This window comes from Narcine bancroftii, chromosome 8 (genome assembly GCF_036971445.1).
Source record: "Narcine bancroftii isolate sNarBan1 chromosome 8, sNarBan1.hap1, whole genome shotgun sequence".
NCBI lineage: Eukaryota > Metazoa > Chordata > Chondrichthyes > Torpediniformes > Narcinidae > Narcine > Narcine bancroftii.
Window position 1 is genome coordinate 35,961,850 of NC_091476.1, and position 22,723 is coordinate 35,984,572.

The window sequence follows — 22,723 nt, forward strand, 5'->3', positions numbered from 1 at the left end:
GTGCCAAGATGCATGGTTTGAGGCGAGATCAGCCCACTGGCGGTGGTCAATGGGGCAGGCACCTAGAGATTTCTTTAGGCAGTCCTTATACCTCTCCTTTGGTGCACCTCTGTCTCAGTGGCCAGTGGAGAGCTCGCCATATAACACGATCTTGGGAAGGCGATGGTCCTCCATTCTGGAGACGTGACCTACCCAGCTCAGTTGGATCTTCAGCAGCGTGGATTCGATGCTGTCGGCCTCTGCCATCTCAAGTAATTCGATGTTAGGGATGAAGTCGCTCCAATGAATGTTGAGGATGGAGCGGAGACAACGCTGGTGGAAGCGTTCTAGGAGCCGTAGGTGATGCTGGTAGAGGACCCATGATTCGGAGCCGAACATGTGTGGGTGTGACAACGGCTCTGTATACGCTAATCTTTGTGAGGTTTTTCAGTTAGTTGTTTTTCCAGACTCTTTTGTGTAGACTTCCAAAGGCGCTATTTGCCTTGGCGAGTCTGTTGTCTATCTTGTTGTCGATCCTTGCATCCGATGAAATGGTGCAGCCGAGATCGGTAAACTGGTTGACCGTTTTGAGTTTTGTGTGCCCGATGGAGATGTGGGAGGGCTGATAGTCATGGTGGGGAGCTGGCTGATGGAGGACCTCAGTTTTCTTCAGGCTGACTTCCAGGCCAAACATTTTGGCAGTTTCCACAAAACAGGAGGTCAAGCGCTGAAGAGCTGGCTCTGAATGGGCAACTAAAGCTGCATCGTCTGCAAAGAGTAGTTCACGGACAAGTTGCACTTGTGTCTTGGTGTGAGCTTGCAGGTGCCTCAGATTGAAGAGACTGCCATCCGTGCGGTACCGGATGTAAACAGCGTCTTCATTGTTGAGGTCATTGATGGCTTGGTTCAGCATCATGCTGAAGAAGATTAAAAAGAAGGTTGGTGCGAGAATGCAGCCTTGCTTCACGCCATTGTTAATGGAGAGGGGTTCAGAGAGCTCATTGCTGTATCTGACCCGACCTTGTTGGCTTTCGTGCAGTTGGATAACCATGTTGAGGAACTTTGGGGAGCATCTGAGGCGCTCTAGTATTTGCCAAAGCCCTTTCCTGCTCACGGTGTCGAAGGCTTTGGTGAGGTCAACAAAGATGATGTATAGTCCTTTGTTTTGTTCTCTGCACTTTTCTTGGAGCTGTCTGAGGGCAAAGACCATGTCAGCAAAATCACAAGTGCTAACTTTAACAATATAAATGTGTATGCTGCATTAGTTTGATAAGCTTCAAGGTTCATTAGTAATGGATAGATTGCAGATACATTAAATACATATAGCTCCAACAAAATTGTGTGGGCCAACAATTCCATCAAATTTGAACCACACTCTTTCCTGTGGACCTTTGAAATATTAAGCTGATCCAAGCAATGACTCAGGCTTAAGGCCTAACAATACAGCCCAGGCCATTTTTGAAAATTTGGCAGAGATTGTTACATGGAGATCTTTTTCGTTTACACATGTTGTTTATGTGGTTACTTCCTGTGTGCATTTCTTGTATAAGCTATCTCTCCAAGAGAAGTGTCCTGGGAATTAATTTGAGAGTTTTGGTGAGAAAATAAAAAAGAAGTATCAGAAGCATTTTGAAAAAAAAAGTCACATGAAAATTTACTTTGATATTTTAACTATAAGAACTTAACTAATTCCAGTTTCATTAAACATTTGGCTTTGATTTTCAGAATACCTTTAAATTAGGCTTATTGTCATTGTTCTATTTTGGGCATATGGATTTTGTTTATTTAATGCAATAAAGAACATATCAAAGAGAGAAGAAAAAATCCCAACTTAGTTATGGAAGTACTGGAGCAATAAATATGAGTTTAAACCCATGGAGGAATTTTACAGACAGTAAACTCTTGATTTTTTTTTTCATTTCTCGTGAGGGGCATTTGTAAACATCACTTTTATTGTTAGTAGAGCAGGTTATTGTTACAATACTATGAAAATGATTGATCTGCAAGATGCAGACAAATATTTTGATAGATTTTTTTACTTGCCACCCAGGGGTCAAATTGGAGATGGACCCAGAAAGCCATTTCCACAGCAGCTGACTGAGCCATATTATCAATATTATACCAGTTGACTTAAAAATCGAGCAGAGTTTGACCCATGATTTTGAAAACTCTTGTCAGGTCTTTGTAAAAATATTCCCTGTTCACCACACACATTCTTCATTCATCACTGAAATTGGATTGTGCAGGTGACCATATAATGTGTTGCAAATTATTTTAATATCAGTTCATTTCCACTTCTGTAGGCCCCAAAGCAAATGGACTACTATTATAATTATCACCATTGATACTTATATTATTGCCATCTATAATAAACTTGCCACTTAATGATTACTACACCTTTACAAACTTTTCAAGCTTGTTGCTAACATTGCCAATTAAATACCATTTCTTAGACCAGTGCCCAATGCCATTAGTATTCCCCCCCCCACCCCACCCCACACACACATACACATACACTTATCTCACTGTAATCTATTTCCTGACACCTAATCATCAATTGTTAACTGCTTGTACTGCCACCCACCAATACTGGGGTAATCTACCAATTAACCTACAAACCAGCAAGGTTTTGGAGTATGAGAGGGAACCTCAACACCAGGGATAAATAAACATAGTCACTGGAGAATATGTCGTCTCCACCCAGGTTCACAATTGAATCTGGATTACTGAAGATCTGAGGGAGCATCACTGTAGCAGCCACAATGTATATTTTCATACAACTGCATTGTCTGCTTTATAATAAGGTCATAAAACCATGATATAGGAGCAGAAGTAGGACATTTTGCACATCGAGTCTGCTCCACCATTCCATCATGAGCTGATCCATTCTCCTACTCAGTTCCACTCCCCTGCCTTCTCCCCATAACCTTTGATATTCTGCCTATTTAGATACCTATCAATCTCTGCCTTAAATACACCAAACAACTGCCCTCCACAGCTGCCTGTGGTAGGAAATTCCAGAGGTTCACCACTCTCTGACTAGAAATTCTAAATGGGTACTTTTCAATTTTTGAAGTTGTGCCCACTGGATATAGTTTCCCCCACTATGGGAAACAACCTTGTTACATCTACTTTTCACTGGCTTTCAACATTCAAAATGCTTCTATGAGGTCCCCTATCATTTTTCTGAACTTGAAGGAGTACTGTCAAACATTCCTCATATGCTAATCCCTTCATTCCAGGAATCATTCTGTTGAATCTTCCCTGAACTCTCTCCAATGCCACCACATCCTTTCTTAAATAAAGAGCCCAAAACTGTACTGCAAATGAGACATCACCAGTGCCTTATAAAGTCTCAACATCACACCCTGCTGTTGTATCCCATTCAACTTGATATGAATGCTAACATTTCATTTATCTTCTTCACCACTGACTCAAACTGGAGATTAACCTTTAGTGCATCCCCCACACGGACTCCAAAGTCTCTTTGCACCACCAAATTATGAATATCATTCAAATAACTGTCTGCCCTTCTATTCCTTCTACCAAAGTGCATTTCCATACATTTTCGACATTGCATTTCATTTGCTACTCACTTACCATTTTCTGTGGATTGTCACCTTGTTGTGGAGGAGAAGCTTGTGTGATCCTGAGATCATGAGAGTGATGCCATCTGGAGCTATGTCTCCAGGGATTGACTATGCAGCTCTCGAGGCAGAGCAGCAGTGGGACAGTGAGATTCTGGGCTATCCTACAGCCTTTAGGGCTCAAGTTTGAGGACATGAGGTTTGGACCATCCAGGGCTATACTTCTCTGAGATGTATCCACGAGCCAAACTCGACTCATTGTACCTGCCACTTGGAGATGCTGTGTGCTTGACACAATCCACAGCTTGTCACAGACAAGTTTATGTGGCATGGCTTGAGGAAACAGGTTGGCCACTGGGTCGGTACTTGTGTGCCCTGTCAGGCCTTCAAGATACAGAGACATGTGAAAGCCCCTCTAAAGTCTTTTCCTTCGACGCACAGGCATTTTGACTGTGTTCACATAGACATTGTTGAAGCACTGCCACCTATGAGAGGCGCCAAGGGTCTGTACATGATGGTTGACAGATTCACAAGATGGCCGGAAGCTGTTCCACTCTTGGACACCTCCACAAAGTCTTACGCCAGGGCCCTTATTATGAACTGAATAGCTTGTTTCGGAATGGCTGACATAACTTCGGGCAGGGCAGTACAGATCATGTCAACATTATGGGCAGCACTAGCCCAGCTCCTCGGCACCCAGATACATAATACCACAGCCTACCACCCACAGTCCAATGGCCTCATGGAGAGATTGCATCGCTATTTGAAGACAGCCCTAATTGCACATCTCAAAGGCCTGATTTGGGTAGGTGAGTTACCTTGAGTGCCACTAAGCATACGCATGACACCAAAGGAGACCTGGTCACATCCTCTGCTGAGCTTGTATATGAGGCTCCACTTACTGATCCAGTAAGTTTGTGCCAGCAGTTTGGGGACAGGAAGTGTCGCCCACAGAACTCCTGACGTGACTGCAGGAAAATTCGGCACCTTAGCTCCCATCCCAACCTCATGACATGATCGAACTGCTTCCTATGTCCCGAAAGAGCTCAAGGACTGCCAATACACTTTTGTGAGGAGAGAAATGCACCAAACTCTGCTTCAACACCCATATGTGGCTCCATATAAGCTTCTTCAACAGGACGCCATGACGTGTGTCCTGGACATTGGGGGCAGGCAAGAAACCTTCATAGTCAACCACCTCAAGCCAGTACACATCAACTTGAGCAACCCCTGGTGGAGGGGTTGCCCACCTAAACATACAAACTGTGTACTGTCAGATGGCTTGTCACCTCTGAACACTGGTTCTTGGTGGGGAGAGGGAGGTGGTCCTGTCCTGTGGTGGGTTGAGTCTCTCTGCAAGCGAACCAGGTTACAGAGCTGAGGACTTGCAGAGATGTGATTCCAGCCCTTGGGGCTGACAAAATTTCTGTCCCGGGAGTTGCAAGCATCATCAGGAATTGGGAGATGTAACCGCACACGTGAGTTCAATTAAAATCGGTTGGTCTAGCTCACTCACAACTGGCAGTGTGGTTTGTTCACTGTACCTTCTCGTGACTACGGTATATCCTTTCTATCCTCTCAGTATAGTTGTAATACGACATGCTTGCTCCTGTACTCAAAACCCTTGCTATGTGGCCAAGATACTATTTACCTTTGTAACTGCACATAGACTATCAGTGACTAGATGCACAAGAAGATCCTTTTATATATCAGCATTTTCCAATCCATCACCATTTAAAATAAAGCATGACTTTGGAAACATGCATTCCCAAATTCAAGGACATTTTCTCTCCTGCAGTTCTTGGTCTATTGAATGGACCTCCTATAACTAAAAGGGTGATGTTCTTGCATTGTTTTAACTGAATTTTTTTCAACGTAATACTTCACTCTGCACTGCTGTTTTATTTTGCATGCCTGATGTGCTCAAGGATAGGCTGACTTGCCTGGATAGCATAAAAAGCAAAGTTATTCCACAAACAATTAAGTGTAAATTTAACTCCCCATTGTACGAACAGGTCATGCTCCTGAAGCATATGTTCATTAATCAGTTTGTTCACCAATCAAAGCAACTGCAAGGATATGTTCTTTCCAGGAACATTGGATGCCCGGCAGTACTCAGTACTTGGAGAAGGGGCAGCAATATAAAACTGAGAACTTCATTAGAGACTATTAATAGGAACTGGGTGGGTGTCAAGAAATTTCAGAAACAGCTGCAAAGGTTTAAAATGTATTATTTAGTGCTTCATTTTGAGGTATTTATTTTAACACTTCTGCAAATGTTGCTACAAATAACAATATTTAGCATTTAAACTGTTTCAATTCCACCTTCAACACAGTTGAATGATTATATAACTGTTATATAACCATTATTGTGAATGTTTTACTGTAATTGCAACTTGTTAACAATAGGCAATTGTTCATAAAGAGGCAGCCGTGTTCTGAGTAATATTTATATTCTGCCTTTGTTTTTTACCGACCAAGGTGAGTAACATCACATTGGTCCATATTACACTGTATCTGGAATGCTTTTGCCCACTTTCTCAACTTGTCCAAATCACCTTGAATCTACTTTGCATGCTTCCCACAGCTCACAATCCCGCCCACCTTCGTGCTGTTGACAAACTCAAAAATATCACATTCTGCGAGTCAAAGGACTGAATCCTGCAGTTCTCCACAGCCCCAAAAAGATCCATTTATTTCGACCCTCTGCTTCCTACCTTTCAACTGATATGCTGCTGCCAATCGCTTATGCTTTAATTTTGCCTGCTAATCTTTCATGTGTGACCATCAAAGATTCAAAAAATTCAATACACCAAATCCACTGGTCCTTCCTTATCTAATCCTCCAGTTACATCCTCAAAACATTCCAGAGTTTTATCAAATGTGATTTGTCTTTCATGCAAACCTTTGTTAACGTTGTCTAATCCCATTGATATTTTCACATCACTTGTCTTGTTATCACACCCTTTACAATCTGTTCCAACAATTTTCTCTTATTTGTACCTGACTAACTTCTCCATTGGAGCTGATTAATTTGCAACCATTCAATCACAACCTGAGAAACAACCAGTAAGATTTCCTGGGAAGAAGGATCATAAATTGTACAACGAGAATGGAGCATTAGTGTCAAAGTCCATTTTCACCAAATGCCTGGGTTCATTTCTGCTGTAAATGCAGAGATTGAATCCCCTGTCCCATGTATTTTAGATATGTCAATAATCGGCCAGAAATCTATCTCAAAGTTTAAGTGTTCAGAAAAGACAAATTTGAATAGAAAGGAGATGGCTATATTTGTTAATGAAAACCTGAAAATTTTATCTAGGAAAATTTATTAACCAAGGTCTGCTAAAAAGCTTAAATAAAAACCCACCTCAAATTCCATCTAGGTATCCTCCAACATCAACTTCTTCAGCCTCTGTTGGATCACTACAGTACAGAACAGGCCCTTCAGCCCTCCATGGGACTTCCCTTCCTCTCATTCCTTATCCCTATGTCCCCCTTCCTCCATCTCCCTTCCCCTTTGTCTCTCTCTCTCTCTCTTTCCCAATCTGTCTGTCTCCTTCCAGCTCTGCATTCACAAACCTACCTCTATCCACCAATCAATTCTTAGCTTTTCTCTCATGATTTCTACCCATGTCCACCTATGACCTCTTGACTGTTGACTATGTTCTTGCACCTCCCCCTTCTTCCAACCTCCCCCACCTTTTTATTTAAATGCCTGCCTCCTTTTCACTCATACGCTGATGAATGGCTCAGGCTTGAAACGTTGGTTGTAGATCCTTGACTCCTATGGCCCCTGCAAGGCCTGCTGAGTTTCTCCAGCACTTCTGTGTATTTATTCAGTCATAGCATCTGTGGATATTCTTGTTTCACTGCTAAAATTCTATTAGTTTTCAGATAGATCAAGATATTAACAAAATAGATCTTCGCCACCCGTTAAGACCTCCTGGCCTAGATATTATTATGATAATTCACTCTGGGTAGAAATTACAAAAGAAACTGGGAAATGTTCCAAGTACTGAATAGTCCAATGAAGATCTAATTAGTATTGAGGCAGGACAACTAAAAGATTGGGTCGGGCTGCTGCTGCTCGGAGGACAGCAGAGTTGGCGTTCCCAAGGTGACCATTGGAGGAGGGGTGAAGAGAGACTACTAGAGGAGTGAGTAAATTGCCTGAAGACCTATAAAAGGAGTGAAAGGTGAGGGAGCAGCTCACTTCGGTGAGCAGGGGCTAAGAAGGAGCACCCTGTGTGGTAAGGTGTCCTTTTTGGTTAGTCTTTTAGTATTATTTGTTTAGTTTTTCTTTTAAATAACCTACATATATTAAGAAAGGAGGTAATGAGTCAGCTGGGGTAGTCAAGTGCTCCAATTGTGGGATGTGGGAAGTCAGAGACAGCACAGCTGTTTCTAATGACTACACCTGCAAAAGGTGCATCCAATTGCAACTCATGAGCGACCGTCTTAGGGAGCTTGAGTTGCAATTGGATGAACTGAGGATCATAAGGGAAGCAGACGCAGTGATAGAGAGGAGTTACAGGGAGACAGTCACCCCTAGAAGGCAGGAGCCAGGGAATTGGGTGACTGTGAGGAAAGGAGGGAGAGTGCCACTGCAGAGTTCCCCTGTGGAAGTGCCTCTCAGCAAAATGTATTCGGCATTTGATACTGCTGGGGGGGAACAGCCTATCAGGGACGAGTCGTGGGGGTCAGATCTCTGGCACAGGGGCTGCCCCTGAGGTTCAGAAGGGAAGGAGGGATAAGAACAGGGTAATTGTGGTTGGGGGCTCACTTGTCAGAGGGACAGATAGGAGCTTTGTTGGATGAGATTGGTGATCCAGGTTGGTCTGTTGCCTCCCTGGTGCTAGGGTCAGGGATGTCTCTGATCGAGTTCACAGAATTCTGCAAGGGGAAGGTGAGCAGCCAGAAATCGTGGTCCATGTGGGGACCAATGACTTAGTTAGAAGTGGGGATGAGGTCCTGAAACAGGAATACATAGAATTAGGCAGGAAGTTAAAAAACAGGACCTCTAAGGTAGTAATCTCTGGATTGCTGCCGGTGCCACCCGCTAGAGAGGGTAGTAAAAGGAGGATATGGAGGATGAAAGCATGGCTAAAGAGCTGGTGCAGGGGGCAGGGGATAAGATTTTTAGATCATTGGGATCTCTTCTGGGGAAAGTCAGACCTGTACAAAAGGGACGGACTCCACTTGAACTGGAGGGGGACCAATATCCTGGCAAGCAGATTTGCTAGAGATGTGTGGAGGGTGGGGGGTTAAACTAGTTTGGCAGGGGGGTGGGGAGCAGAGTTTGTGAGCAGTGTCTAGGGTACATGGCCACCTAGTTAAGAATGATAAAGATAACAAAGGAAGGATGGAGGTTAAGGTAAAAGGTAGAAAAGGGAATATATGTGAGGGTCATTCTCTGAAATGCATGTACTTTAATGCAAGAAGAATAGTGGACAAGGTAGATAGCTTAGAGCATGGATTGGCACATGGAATCATGATGTTGTGACAATTAGTGAGACCTGGTTACAGGAGGGACAGGACTGGCAACTAAATATTCCAGAATACAAATGTTTTAGATGTGATAGAACAGAAGGTAAAAAAAGGTGGAGGAGTTGCTCTGCTTGTTAGGGACGACATTACTGCTGTGAGGTGGCAGGATGGTTTGGAGGGATCATCCAGTGAGGCTGTTTGGGTGGAATTGAGGGGTGGAGGAGGCATGAGGGCACTAATAGGAGTGTATTATAGACCACCAAATGGGCCAAGAAAATTGGAAGAACAAATTTGTAAGGAGATAGCATATATGTGTAATAAACATAAGGTAGTGATCATGGGAGATTTTAACTTCCCTCACATTGATTGGGATATCCATACAGTAAGAGGGCTGGATGTTTTTCTTAATCAATACGTAGAGGAACCGACTCGGGTCACCGTAATACTGGATCTCCTGTTAGGGAACGAGATAGGTCAGGTGTCTGAGGTTAATGTTGGAGAACAAATTGGGTCTAGTGATCACAACTCTATTAGTTTTAGGGAAGAACAAAGAAGGGCCTAAAGTTGAGGTTCTGGATTGGAGAAAAGCAAATTTCAAAGGAATAAGATTGGATTTGTGGAGTATTGAGTGGGACATGATTTTTTCAGGAAAGGACGCAAATGAAAAATGGAGAATATTCAAAGAAGAAATTTTGAGAGTACAGAGTAGATATGTCCCAGTGAGGATCAAAGGAAAGGCTGGAAGTCATAGGGAGCCTTGGTTTTCGAGGAATATTAGAAATTTGGTTAGAAGAAAGAGGGAGGTGTACAAGAGGTATAAACAGCAGGGTGCTGAGAAATTGAAAGAGGGCTACAAGGAGTGTAGAAAAAATCTTAAGAAAGAAATTAGAAAGGCCAAAAAGAGGCACGAAGAGGCTTTGGCAGGCAGAGTAAGAATAAATCCAAAGGGATTCTATCGGTTATATTAAAAGTAAAAGATTAGTGAGGAATAGAATTGGACCCCTTGTAGATAGGGAGGGTAGGCTATGTGAAAAGTCAGAGGAGATGGGGGAAATTTTAAATGATTTCTTTTCCTCAGTATTCACTAAGGAAAAAAATATTGTACCAGTTGAAGTAAAGAAAAATAGTGGGGAGGTCATGAATCATATAAGGATAACAGTGTTAAAAAAGATAAAGGTGGACAAATCTCCGGGTCCGGACAAAGTATTCCCAAGGACACACAGGGAGACTAGTGTACAGATAGTGGGGCCATTAACAGAGATATTTAGGAAGTCACTGGTCACGGGGGTAGTGCCAGATGATTGGACGGTGGCTCATGTTGTTCTGCTGTTTAAGAAAGGGTCCAAATATAAGCCTGGAAATTATAGACCTGTGAGTCTGACGTCTGTGATGGATAAGTTGATGGAATGTGTTCTGAGGGATGGCATTTACAAATATTTGGAAGAACAGGGATTGATTGGAAGTAGTCAGCATGGTTTTGTCAAGGGTAGATCATGCTTAACAAACCTGATAGAGTTTTTTGAGGGGGTTACAAAAAAGATAGATGAAGGGAAGGCGGTAGATGTTGTCTATTTAGTCTTTAGTAAAGCTTTTGACGAAGTTCCCCACGGGAGTTTAGGAAAAAGGTGGAGGCATTAGGTATAAATAAGGAGGTAGTGAAATGGATTCAGCAATGGTTGGATGGGAGGTGTCAGAGAGTAGTGGTAGAAAATTGTTTGTCAAATTTGAGGCTATTGACTACTGGAGTTCCTCAGGGATCGGTCCTGGGTCCACTATTGTTTGTTATATATATTAACGATCTGGAAGAAGGGGTGGTGAATTGGATAAGTAAATTTGCAGATGATACAAAGATTGGTGGTATTGTGGACAGTGAGGAAGATTACCGTAGCTTAAAAAGAGATATAGGAAAGCTAGGGGAGTGGGCTGAGAAATGGCTGATGGAATTTAATATGGATAAGTGTGAAGTGTTGCATTTTGGAAAGGCAAATCTAAAAAGGTCATATACATTGAATGGTAGACAATTGAGGAGTGCAGAGCAACAAAGGGATTTAGGAGTTACGGTAAATAGTACCCTCAAAGTTGATACTCAGGTAGGTGGTGTGGTGAAGAAGGCATTTGGAATGTTGGCCTTCATAAATCGGAGTATTGAATTCAAGAGTCGGGATGTTATGATGAAATTGTACAAAGCATTGGTGAGGCCAAATTCGGAATACTGTGTGCAGTTTTGGTCACCAAATTATAGGAAGGATATAAACAAAATAGAGAGAGTGCAGAGAAGGTTCACGAGAATGTTGACAGGATATCAGGGTTTGAGTTACAGAGAAAGGTTGAGCAGCCTGGGGCTTTTTTCTCTGGAGTGTAGAAGATTGAGGGGGGATTTGATGGAGGTGTTCAAGATTTTAAAAGGGACAGAGAGAGTCAACGTGGATAGGCTTTTTCAATTAAGAGTGGGGGAGATTCAAACCAGAGGCCATGGTTTGAGATTGAAGGGGGAAAATTATAAGGGGAACATGAGGGGAAATTTCTTCATGCAAAGGGTTGATAGGATGTGGAATAAGCTTCCAGTAGAGGTGGTTGAAGGAGGGACATTATTTACTTTTAAGGAAAGACTGGATAATTACATGGAGGGGGAGAGGATTGGAGGGGTATGGACCAGGTGCTGGTCAGTGGGTCTATGAGGGTGGGAATTTGTTCCAGCATGGACTAGTAGGGCCGAACTGGACTGTTCTGTGCTGTATATGGTTATAACAAAAACTTGAATAACGCGGATTGGCTATTCATAGCATTCAAATGAGCCACTGGGAAAAAAAAAATTATAGTAGTTTCAAAGTCACATATTTGGAAAGGAAGATGAGTTGAGATCCACACCATCCAGCACATGCTCTCTTCTCATTGCTGCCTTCAGGAAAGAGGTATAGGTGACATAAGAGTTGCTCCACCATCAGACTCCTCAATGACAAACTCAATCAGGGACTCACTTAAGGACTCTTACTTCTGTGATTTATTGTTTGCTTCTTTTATTGTTTGCTTTTTTTTTCTCTCTCTGTATTGCATAGTCAATTTGTTCACATTTCTTTAATTGTTTTCATGTGTCCATTGTGTACAGTTTGTTTTCTGCCACTGATAAGTGGTTATTCTGCCTTGCCCACTGGAAAAAAGAATTTCAGGGTTGTATGTGATGTCATGTATGTACTTTGATGATAAATCTGAAATTTAAAAGAATGGCATATGCTAAATCAAAATCAAACAACCTATAGGCCAATCAATCACATGGCAAGCAAATTAGAGTACATAAATAAGTATTTCCTAGAACAAACTACGAGAGGTAAGAAACTGACCCAACGGCAACAAAAGATGCTGCTAAATCATTTGAGGTGAATTAATTCTATTTTATCATTATCATTTGTAATACTGACAGCAGTTGTGCCAGTACAAAATATGATATAACAAACGTCTGCAAAAGTTTGCCAGTTGAAAGCTATTGTCTGCATTCCAAGGTGAATAAAAACATAATTTTTGGGCAAGTACTGTTAGAGCTGCTGGTCAATTATGTATTTTTGGATAGTCTTTGCTTTTTTTTTACATTTTAGAAATTATTGCAGAAGATCTATGTTGGAGTTTTTCACTTCAACAATTCATAAGATCATTCAAATTTATTTCATATTGGAATGCAAAGGTCTTGTTTCCAGAAAGACTGCTTTGAGAAGACAGAAGTTGAGATGTAAAGTTTAATGTGCACACCTGCTTCTACCTTTGACAATGGATCTGAATGAGAACAGAATGCTAAAAAGGAACTGAATATTAATATATTAAAATAAGTGGTTCACTTTTAAAAATTTAGTGCTAAAAGACATGAATATACATACATTTATATCTATTTTCAGACTGTAATAAGGAATCATTCAATTTTTCATGCCATGCTGGCCTACTAGATTATTAACTTATCCCAGCTGAATAGTGGGGTGCTTCAATCAACATACACAACCACAGTTATACACTTCAACAAATTATCAAAATTCTGAATCTATTCATTGAAGTGGAAGTAGAAATCAACTCCAATAACATTACCAGCCTGTAATGCTATGGAAGATGATTCCTGCAACTCCAAATGTAAAAGAAATCTGTGTTAACAAAATAATTTTGTTTTTAACAAAGCAATCTATTTTTTTACAAAATGCAGTTGTTAACTTTGCTTCAGTTGAACAAATTCCATTCTATTGCCAATTATTTATCAAATTGACTGAAAGTTCACTGCACAATTAAAACAAAACTGCTTTGGATTGTAATACCAGATGTTCCACTGTTCTCCCCTTTCCCCATAGATCTCCTGCTTCCACATAGTTTCCAACAGCAGGAAGGCAAGCGAGCATATCAAGGACCAAAATGCCCCATGAGGATTTCAGTCTGTGCTGTTCCATGTTCAGCCAACAGGAGATAATGTAGTTAACTGGGGACTGCAATGGTTTGATTGTTCTGAATGGTGAAAGAAAAAAAAGTGCATTGGCTTGCACTGATGCAGCCTTCTTCAGTTTTCAGACTTCATGAACTATTCAGCCGACAGTGAAAAGTATTCTAATGTATAATCACAATAATGTTAGAGGAAATAAAGCAGCCAATTTTGGGGTGGTGCAGTTGGGATAGCGGTTAGCACAACACCTTTACAGCACCAGCAATTGGGACTGGGGTTTGAATCCCACTTTGTAAGGAGTTTGTATGCTCCCTGTGTCTGCATGGGGTTTCCCCCAGGGGTTTTAGTTTCCAAATGTACTGAGGGTGAAGGTTCATTAGGTTTAAATTGGGTGGCATGGACTTGTGTGCCGCAATGGCTTGTTACCATGTGCTAAATTTAAATTAAAAAAAAACATTTTTAAACAGCAAGGTCCCACATTTTGGGATAAAATTAAAACAGAGATTGTAGGTCAAACATCCGTTGAGAGAGAAGCAGAGTTAATGTTTCAGGCCAATGAACTGCGTTATGGTGATGCTTCTTGAAGGATAATCAACAAGGATAATCTTCATTGAAATATTGCATCTTTACAGTCAGGTTTGATAGAGGTCTCTGTGTAATTAATCTCCTTTGAAAGCTGGCACTTGCAACACCCAGTGTCATCCCAGATTATGTGCTCATGTGCCTGGAATTTGACATGAAGCCCGCAGCTTTTCACCAGCATTGTGCGCATGACCACTAACCACCACATGAAAACGGTAAAAATAGAGGTCCTGATTTAAAGTTACTACATGCTGGGGTTGAGGAGCAATTGGAGAAGGGGCTTCATTGGTGTCTGTGGATCCTTGAAGAACATTGTGGTCACCTCATTACAGTATAAATTTTCTTTAATCTAATCTGTCTCATCAGGTCATTGGAATCAAATCACATGATCCAAAAATTCAAGTTGCAAGAGCAACATAGTGGCAAATGCATAAACTGGCAGAATAGAGGGCCCACTCTCTCTCGAGTTTGCAGACTCTGGGAGAACAATGGACCAGTTCAGGGCACCACAAATAGGGAGAAGCAGAGAAGACGATGTGACAGGATGGTGACCATGGCAGCAGGCCAGTGAGGGGTTCAGCAACTGAAGGACCAACACAGACTGTAGGCTGATGGCAACTTGAGGTCCAAAGACTTATACAGGCTTTGGGCTGATGGGGACTGGATCATGGGAACCAGGTATCGGAACCAGGATTCGAGAAGGTGCTGAGGGGAAGAAGGACTCATAAAGGGCCCCATACACTGAAGGTTTCCTGATCATATCTGCGGTTTGAATCTGGGGTCATGTTGCCGATGGATCAAACTGGAGTCTGTGCAGCTACAGAGGCTGCGGGAACACTGGAGGCGAATCCACAGACACTCAGTGACGCTTTTACTTCTCTTTCTTCGATTGTAAAAGGAATGTTTGAACTTTTGAGATGCATAGTCCAGTCTCGCTAGCATTTCTTCAATGTATCGTGAGGTTGGCTACATCCCATCAGATTTTACTCCATAGAAGAAGTCAATCCTGTGAGTATATATAAGTGTAGGTCTCATATAGATATCAATTCAGACTGTTTAATATTGTACTATCAGTAAAGCTGGGTGAAGAAGCTGAAATGGTACGAACAGGAGTAGAGGGTCCGTTTTTCAAGGAACTATTCATTTGAAGCTCTGCCCAACTGCATGGAGGGAATGTACTTCAGCATTTGCTAATTCAGAAGAAAATAAATCTCTGATATGCAATATAAAAGTGAGAACATTTTGATAAAGGTGGTGATGAAACTACGCATGGAATCTTGCATACAGATTTGATCTACATATTTAAAAAGGATATACTTGCATTGTATGCACTGCAGAGAAGTTTCACTGGGTCTTTTGCTGGGATCAATAGTTTGACATTCAAAGTTAATGGAATTTGGAAAAGGAGAAGTGATCTTGTTGAATCAAATGAGATTGTAAGTGGAGTGATAAAGTGTACATTGAGAGAACATTTCACTTGTGAGGCCATCTGGAATGGGGCATAATTTAGAGACATGGGCACACCAATTTCAGACAGAGATGAAAAGTGATTTCTTTCTCAGCGGGTTATGACGCTTGATTTCTTTGCATCAGTGAGTAATGGAGATATTGAATCTACTTGGGATAAACATAGTTGGGTACTTGAAATTGTAGGAAGACAAAGGATATGAAGAAAGACCTAGAAAACGGAGTTGAGGTCAAAAATGATTAATTATACACATCATAAATGGCAGAGGAGGCCCACAGGACAAAGTTGGCCACTTCTCTGATTGTTTCTTTCTTCTTGTGTTCATTACACAATACTTCTATGAAGTACCATCATGACTCCAATGAGATTGGAAGAGTCTAGCTCAAGCACGAGAGGATTAAATACACAGGAATGGTGATGATTCAACGGTTACAATGCTGTTTTGATACAAAAATAATTGGGATTGTGAGAAAGTGAAAAAAACCATGGTTGGCGTAATGATTACAGCATCAACGATCGGGACTGGGGTTCGAATCCCCTGCTGTCTGAAAGAAATATGTACATTCTCCCTGTGTCTACATGGGTTTCTTCTGGGGGCTCCAGTTTCCTCCCACTGTTTGAAATGTACCAGGGGGTGTAGTTTAATTGGGTAACAATCGGGTAGCATGGGCACATAGGCCGAAAGTGCCTGTTACCATGCTCTATGTTTAAATGTTAAAAAAAAAGATATTAACAAGCCGAGTGAATAGCCAAGTAGATGGTAGGTGTATCCTAGTGTGGAAATATATAGTTATCCACTTCAGTGCTGAAATCAGAAGAAGCAAGTATTTTCTTTAAATGGTAAAAGATTGAGCAATGGTAATTTTAGAAGCAATATAGGTGTCCTCATACACACTGAAAGTCAGCATGCAGGCATAGCAAGGCACTTAGAATGCAAATGTTACATTTCCTTGAGACGATTTGAGTACCGGAATAAAGATGCATTGATGAATTGGAATTATCTAGTCTCAGTGATACAGCAGCAAGAGAATGAGTTCAGTTTTGGTCACAATACTTAAGCAAAGATAGATTTGCCACAGAGATATAGTGCAGTGAAAATTCAATGGACAAATTCCAGTGACAGCTGTTCTACCACAGGAAGAGAGATTAGGTTGACTGGGAGTTTTGGTGGTGAGGGATTTCATCTTGCTCAACAATAATTGGAATTGCCATGGTGTGAAACACTTGGAGGGAGCAGATACTTTTCGAGTGCAGCCACATGAGTTTTGTGTGCATAGACAAGCTCAGTGAAGAAGGGGAAGTACTGAACTTGATCTTTGGCAATGTAACTGGGAAAATGATTGAAATGACAGTGAGAGACCACTTTGGAAATAGTGTTGATAACCTCAATTTTCAGATGGCAAAATAAGGTCTAGTCCTGAAATGAATGAAGACTGGTTTCAATATTACAAGACAAGTCCTGGCATAATTGGAGTGGGAGAAGTTACTCCAGATAGACCATAAAACATAGGAGCAGAAATAGGCTTTTCAATCCATCAAGTTTGCCTTGCCATTCAATCATGAGCTGATCCATTTTCCCACTCAGCCCCACTACCTGGCCTCCCCATAACCTTTGGTACCCTGACTAAGCAGGAACCTATCTACCAGGATCACTATATGAAGAGGGCATGCAAGGTCATTGAGAACCCCCATCACCCACACACACAGCATCTTTCACCGACTCCTATTGGGGAAGAGATACAGGTGTATCAGAGCCAGCACCACCAGGCTCAGAAACAGCTTCTTCCCATGGGCAGTGCTAACCATCCAAGACTCTTGTATTCACTAAACAATATTTATTGATTTATTTATTTATGTGTATATTTGTCTTGATTATATACTGTTTTTCTGTATCTGTGTTATATCTGGTTGTGTGTCTACATGTTTTGCACCGAGGACCGTAGAATGGTGTTTCGTTGGATTGTACTTTAGCAATTGGATGATAATAAACTTGATCAATCTCTGCCTTAAATACACTTAATGACTTGGCCTCCACAGCCAAAAAAAAAATCCACAGAATCACAACCCTCTGGCTAAAGAAATACTTCAACCACTCTGTTCTAAGTGGTAGGTCTATTTTCTACATGTGGGAGTCATTTAAATTGAAATAAAGAGACTCATGGCTGACCTGTTTCATTAAAGGTGAAGAATAATTCTGCAAATCCATGGAACACTGAATATCAGATGATATCGGGTAAAGAGAAAAGAGGAAACAGATGACAGGTATAGCAAACTGAAAACATAGGAAGCATTTTAGGGATATAGAAAGAATTGGTAATAAAAAAAGGATAAAAATTAAGGAAAATCCCAAAGCATTATATAATTATATGAATGGCAAGAGACTAATCAGGGAAATTGAAAGGCCTTATTATGGATCAAAGAGGCAATCTACTTAAAGAGCCAAAGGATATAGTAGAGGACTTAAATGAACATCTCTTATCAATATTCACTAAGGAGAGAGAATTGAGGGAGGGAGGGATGAAATTCTTCCTTCTCAGATTAAAGGTGGGTAATCCCCAGTGTCTGTTGTGATGGATCCCAGGCTCCGATGGGAGGCAAGGAGAAGATGTAATTTGTTTGGTGCCTGATTATTGGAGGACAGGAAATATGGTGCATAAAGGGAAGCAGAGATAACCCTGGTCCTTGAGACTAAAGGTATTGGTAGAAACATTACTTGAAAAAAATGGAGGGACTGGACTATTTTCCACATAGATAAACAAGGATATATCAAAAAATAGTCTGCATGGCCTTGTTAGGGGTACATCTGTTTAACTAATTTGATGATAATGTTTGAGGAGTTCACAACATGTACTAGTGAGGGCAGTGTAATTGATTTGGTCTTTGTGGACTGCATTAATGGAGTCTAATACAAGTGATTATTTCTCCCTCAAAAGCTGTGAGGACTAGAGACAAATACTTAAGGTTTGACCTTTTTGGTCAATATCTGATGATCATATCTAAACGTTGCTTAAAATTTAACCCTTTTTTTGTATATAAAGTATTATTTCTACATAAAAAAGTAAACATTACCAAAAATCTGAACTATTGTGAAAGAGCTGATGTGTCACAGTCGTAGAGTTCTAGAACACGCCCAACACATCAGACCCAGCTTGCCCATGACTAACAATGTGCCCCCTTGCTTTAGTCCCACTTGCCTTCATGAGGGCCATACCTCTCTAATCCCCTCCCTCCCCATGTAGTTATTCAAGTGTTTCTCAAAGGAATCAAATGTACCTGCCACCACCACTCGATGTGATTCAGCAGGATTTCAAAATCTCTCACCAAGTCATCTGAAGTGTTGGAAGATTGAGTGTGAAAGATGAGGGAGGGAAATGTTCAGTAAACAATACTGGATGTGTACAATTCAGTTAGGGTTGCAACTGATATGAAAATTGGGACTTAAATATAAAGTAAAGAAAGTTCTTTGTTTTGTTTGTCCCTTCATACATTCTGAATGATTACTTTAAGTGTTTGCCAGGTTGTGAAGTTCAAATGAAAGAATAATTTGTAAGCATGATACTGTAACTTAAACTGTTGATTCTGCCTGAAATGGAAAGAGCAAATGAGCCCTGGATCTTGGTCTCTGAGAGGGGAATTACATAATTGATGGTAAAATTTCATTTGAGAGGACTGCTCCAGAGTATGGTTGTCAAAGAAATAAAGCACTACTTCCTTGTTTGGGAAGATTTCTGTGTCTGGTAGGAATAGCGAGCAATACTTTTCCATTAGTGTTCTACTGATCAGATGCTTTCACTCATTTTATTTTTGACCATGGATTAAATACTGCTCTGAACCAGAAAGAAATACCATGCGCAGAAGAAATAAGACTCAATGGCACTCTCACAGCTTCCCTGAGAAAAATTCAACATGCCCAGTGATTCCTTGGAATTTCTGGCCTGCGATTTCTCATAATTGAGTAGGAGCACTCTGGATGGTCAGGCATTGCAGAAGACGAGCATAAAAAGGTAGAAGGAACGTTCACCTCATAGAACTACCCAATCCCACAAAGGAGCAGTAGAAGCAAGTCAACCTAGCTTTCAAGGGTCTTCCAAGGAAGAGTAACAACTGTTGATCTTAAAAATCTGCTGCGAGTTATTTGCTAAAAAAAAGTTTCTTTTCAATGTGTGGAGATAGTACTGCTGTGCAATGACACAAAATTAAAAGTAAATTCCTGTGATAAATTGATTGGACAAAGTCAATTGTAGGCCTTTTTATGAAGCAACACCTCATTAAAGCTGGCTGAACAAAAAATAATATGAATCTCCCTTTTTTGGAGAAGGCCTATAAGACTGATCCAGCATTGCCTTCATAGAGCTGTGTCAGGGGCCTTCTTCTGGAGTTGAGGAAGGCGGGGTTAGCAGTGCAGTAGTTCTGCCCATTGCCTTGACATCATCAATATGTGCCAGCAAGTGAAAAATTAATATATACATTTCCTCCCACCCAAAAGAACAAAAAGCTTTAGCTATCACTTACATGAAGAGAGTAATGATGTGATTGATACGAGTAGTAAGTATTTGAACACACAGCACTTTAAAATTCACGCTCTTGGGTCACGGGCTGATGATGTCATCAGTCTGCCCCTTTCTGGCCACTTTCAGTGGCATTGCCTTTATGGAGGAGGTGGAGAGAGTCGCTCCACCTCTGAGTGTACCCCCTCGGCATACTGGAGTTTGCCTTCTGAATGCACCCTCGGATGATTCATGAAAGTAAGTGATGTAAAGGTGGAGAATATCTGCCTTTACATTAGCTTTTTTAAAAATACTATAAAAAGGCCTACTCTTAGCTTATTTGTACAATTCATCACAACTCCAGAGTTCTATTGGAAACTTCTGCTCCCAAGGCAGTTGTTTTCAATAGGGTTTGTAACCATCGAGCTGATTTTTTCTTGGCACTTGTTCTTTTAAATGCAAACCACTTGTCATTGGATATTATGTTATAACATCCGTAGATGCAACTGACAGTCATGAAGTTCAAGTTGAGTTAAGTCAAGTTTATTGTCATCTGATTGCACAACTCAATGAAACCGCGTTCTCCAGTCTTCGGTGCAAAACACACAGGCACACAACCAGACATATTGCTCAAAATACTCCAAATGTGGCCTCACCAATATCTTATACAAATTCACCATAATATCCCAACTCCTGTACTCAATACTTTGATTTATGAAGGACAAGATGCCAAATGGTTTCCCTGAGTACATGTGATGCCACGTTCAGGGAATTATGTATCTGTATTCCCAGATCCCTTTGTTCCTCCACGCTTCTCAGTGTGTCCTATGTTTGACCTTCCAAAATTTAACACCTCACCCTTGTCTGCATTAAATTCCATCTGCCCATTTTTCTGGCCCATTTTTCTAGTTGGTCCAGATCCCTCTGCAAGCTTTGAAAGCCTTCCTCTGTGTCCACAACACCTCCAATTTTAGTCTCATCAGCAAACTGTGTGTACTTGGTGCGCCAAGTTAGTGAAGCATTTAAGAGGACCCTTTTTAAGTGGTTTATTGACCTGCTGAGTGGTGCATGACTTCAGGAGACAATGGACAGATTTGCGGAATGGGAGTATCCAACATGCTGGTGCCATCAATCACACACATATTCCCGTCATTGGCCCCCACGATGATGCAGCAGCCTACAACAATGGGAAAAAATGCCATTCCATTGCTCAACAACCTGTTGTTGACCACAACTACCAATTAGGATCATGGCCTGAGTTATTATTCTTTGTCTTCAACAATAAATGAGCTTCACACTGTGCTTTTGCTGTTCCAGCTTCACAGATGTGTATGTGTGTCGGCATGATGCTCAAGTTTTAGCCAACTGGTCCATCGACTGAAAGGCCGAGAATCAGGGCGGGTATCTTTTCCTGTGTGAAGTAAGTCTAAATGGCCCTTTGTACAGTGATGTGTGTACAGCTCAATCCATCAATTGTCTTTATTTTTCACATGTAATCATGTAGGATTCAATCAAAGTGACATTTATATTTTTATAAATGGAAGGAATGATGAACTGATGGTCAGATTAAAAATCCTTGTATTATGCAATGATCACTAAAAAGCATTGCTCTGATTGTGCTGTCAGAGGTTGCATAAAGGTACCCATGTACATTTCTCTGCTCACAGAAATCCAAATCCATGGAGTGGAAATCACCATAGAGACCCAATTTATTCCCTCAGGAATTGGCTAATGAAGGGGTTCACTAATCACTAAGCTTTTGATCAATGGCAACGAAACTTCAACTGGTGAGCTCGGCAAAACTGGTGGTTGAGAATGCTTTACTAATTATAGAGCACCTATGGCAAAGGGAATACTTAAGCTGGTATGTGAGGATTTTTTTTTTAAGTTGCCCACCCTATGATAGACTTTCTTAATAAATGCAGTCATGCTGTGTCTTTGAGCCTTAAGTATATACTCGCCACAAATGTAACAGAATGTATCAGAGCTGATGCGACATTGACGAGACATTTCTGCTGAATTGAATATTCCTGAAGACAATGTGCTATTGTTAAGTACACTCACTATGCTGTTACCTGAAGAACATGTGCATCAAAATGCATTCCATCTAGAATCAATGTAATGCACAGCATCTGTATATGTGAGCTGCTTTTTTTTTAGCCTCTCTGCATTTATCCTGACTAAGCATGCTCAGACCTAAGACAACATTTGCACCTACTCTGAGTGCATGCCCAGGCCTACTTGGACTGATGAAAACAGTTTAAAGTATGTCAGGAAATCACAACAATAGGTTGTATTGTAAAAATAAAAGTGGTATGTGATGGGAAAATTTTCAGGTGATTTTCATGATCATAAGCTTTCATCCCTAACGTCGAAGTACTCGAGATGGCAGAGGTCGACAGCATCGAGTCCACGCTGCTGAAGATCCAGCTGCGCTGGGTGGGTCACGTCTCCAGAATGGAGGACCATCGCCTTCCCAAGATCGTGTTATATGGCGAGCTCTCCACTGGCCACCGTGACAGAGGTGCACCAAAGTAAAGGTACAAAGACTGCCTAAAGAAATCTCTTGGTGCCTGCCACATTGACCACCGCCAGTGGGCTGATATCGCCTCAAACCGTGCATCTTGGCGCCTCACAGTTCGGCGGGCAGCAACCTCCTTTGAAGAAGACCGCAGAGCCCACCTCACTGACAAAAGGCAAAGGAGGAAAAACCCAACACCCA

The 22,723-nt window shown here is 41.3% G+C and overlaps 1 long non-coding RNA gene across 3 annotated transcripts in view; it reads left to right on the forward strand.

Annotated features, from left to right (window-relative positions):
• Positions 1 to 22,723, forward strand: part of LOC138741715 (uncharacterized) — a 76,973-nt gene that overhangs the window by 46,559 nt on the left and 7,691 nt on the right. For 2 of the 3 annotated variants that reach the window (XR_011343700.1, XR_011343698.1), the window contains exons 5-6: positions 17,696 to 17,776; positions 21,319 to 21,421. This is a non-coding gene — a long non-coding RNA (uncharacterized lncRNA). The remainder of the gene's footprint in view (positions 1 to 17,695; positions 17,777 to 21,318; positions 21,422 to 22,723) is intronic. The other variant, XR_011343699.1, reaches the window with a different exon arrangement.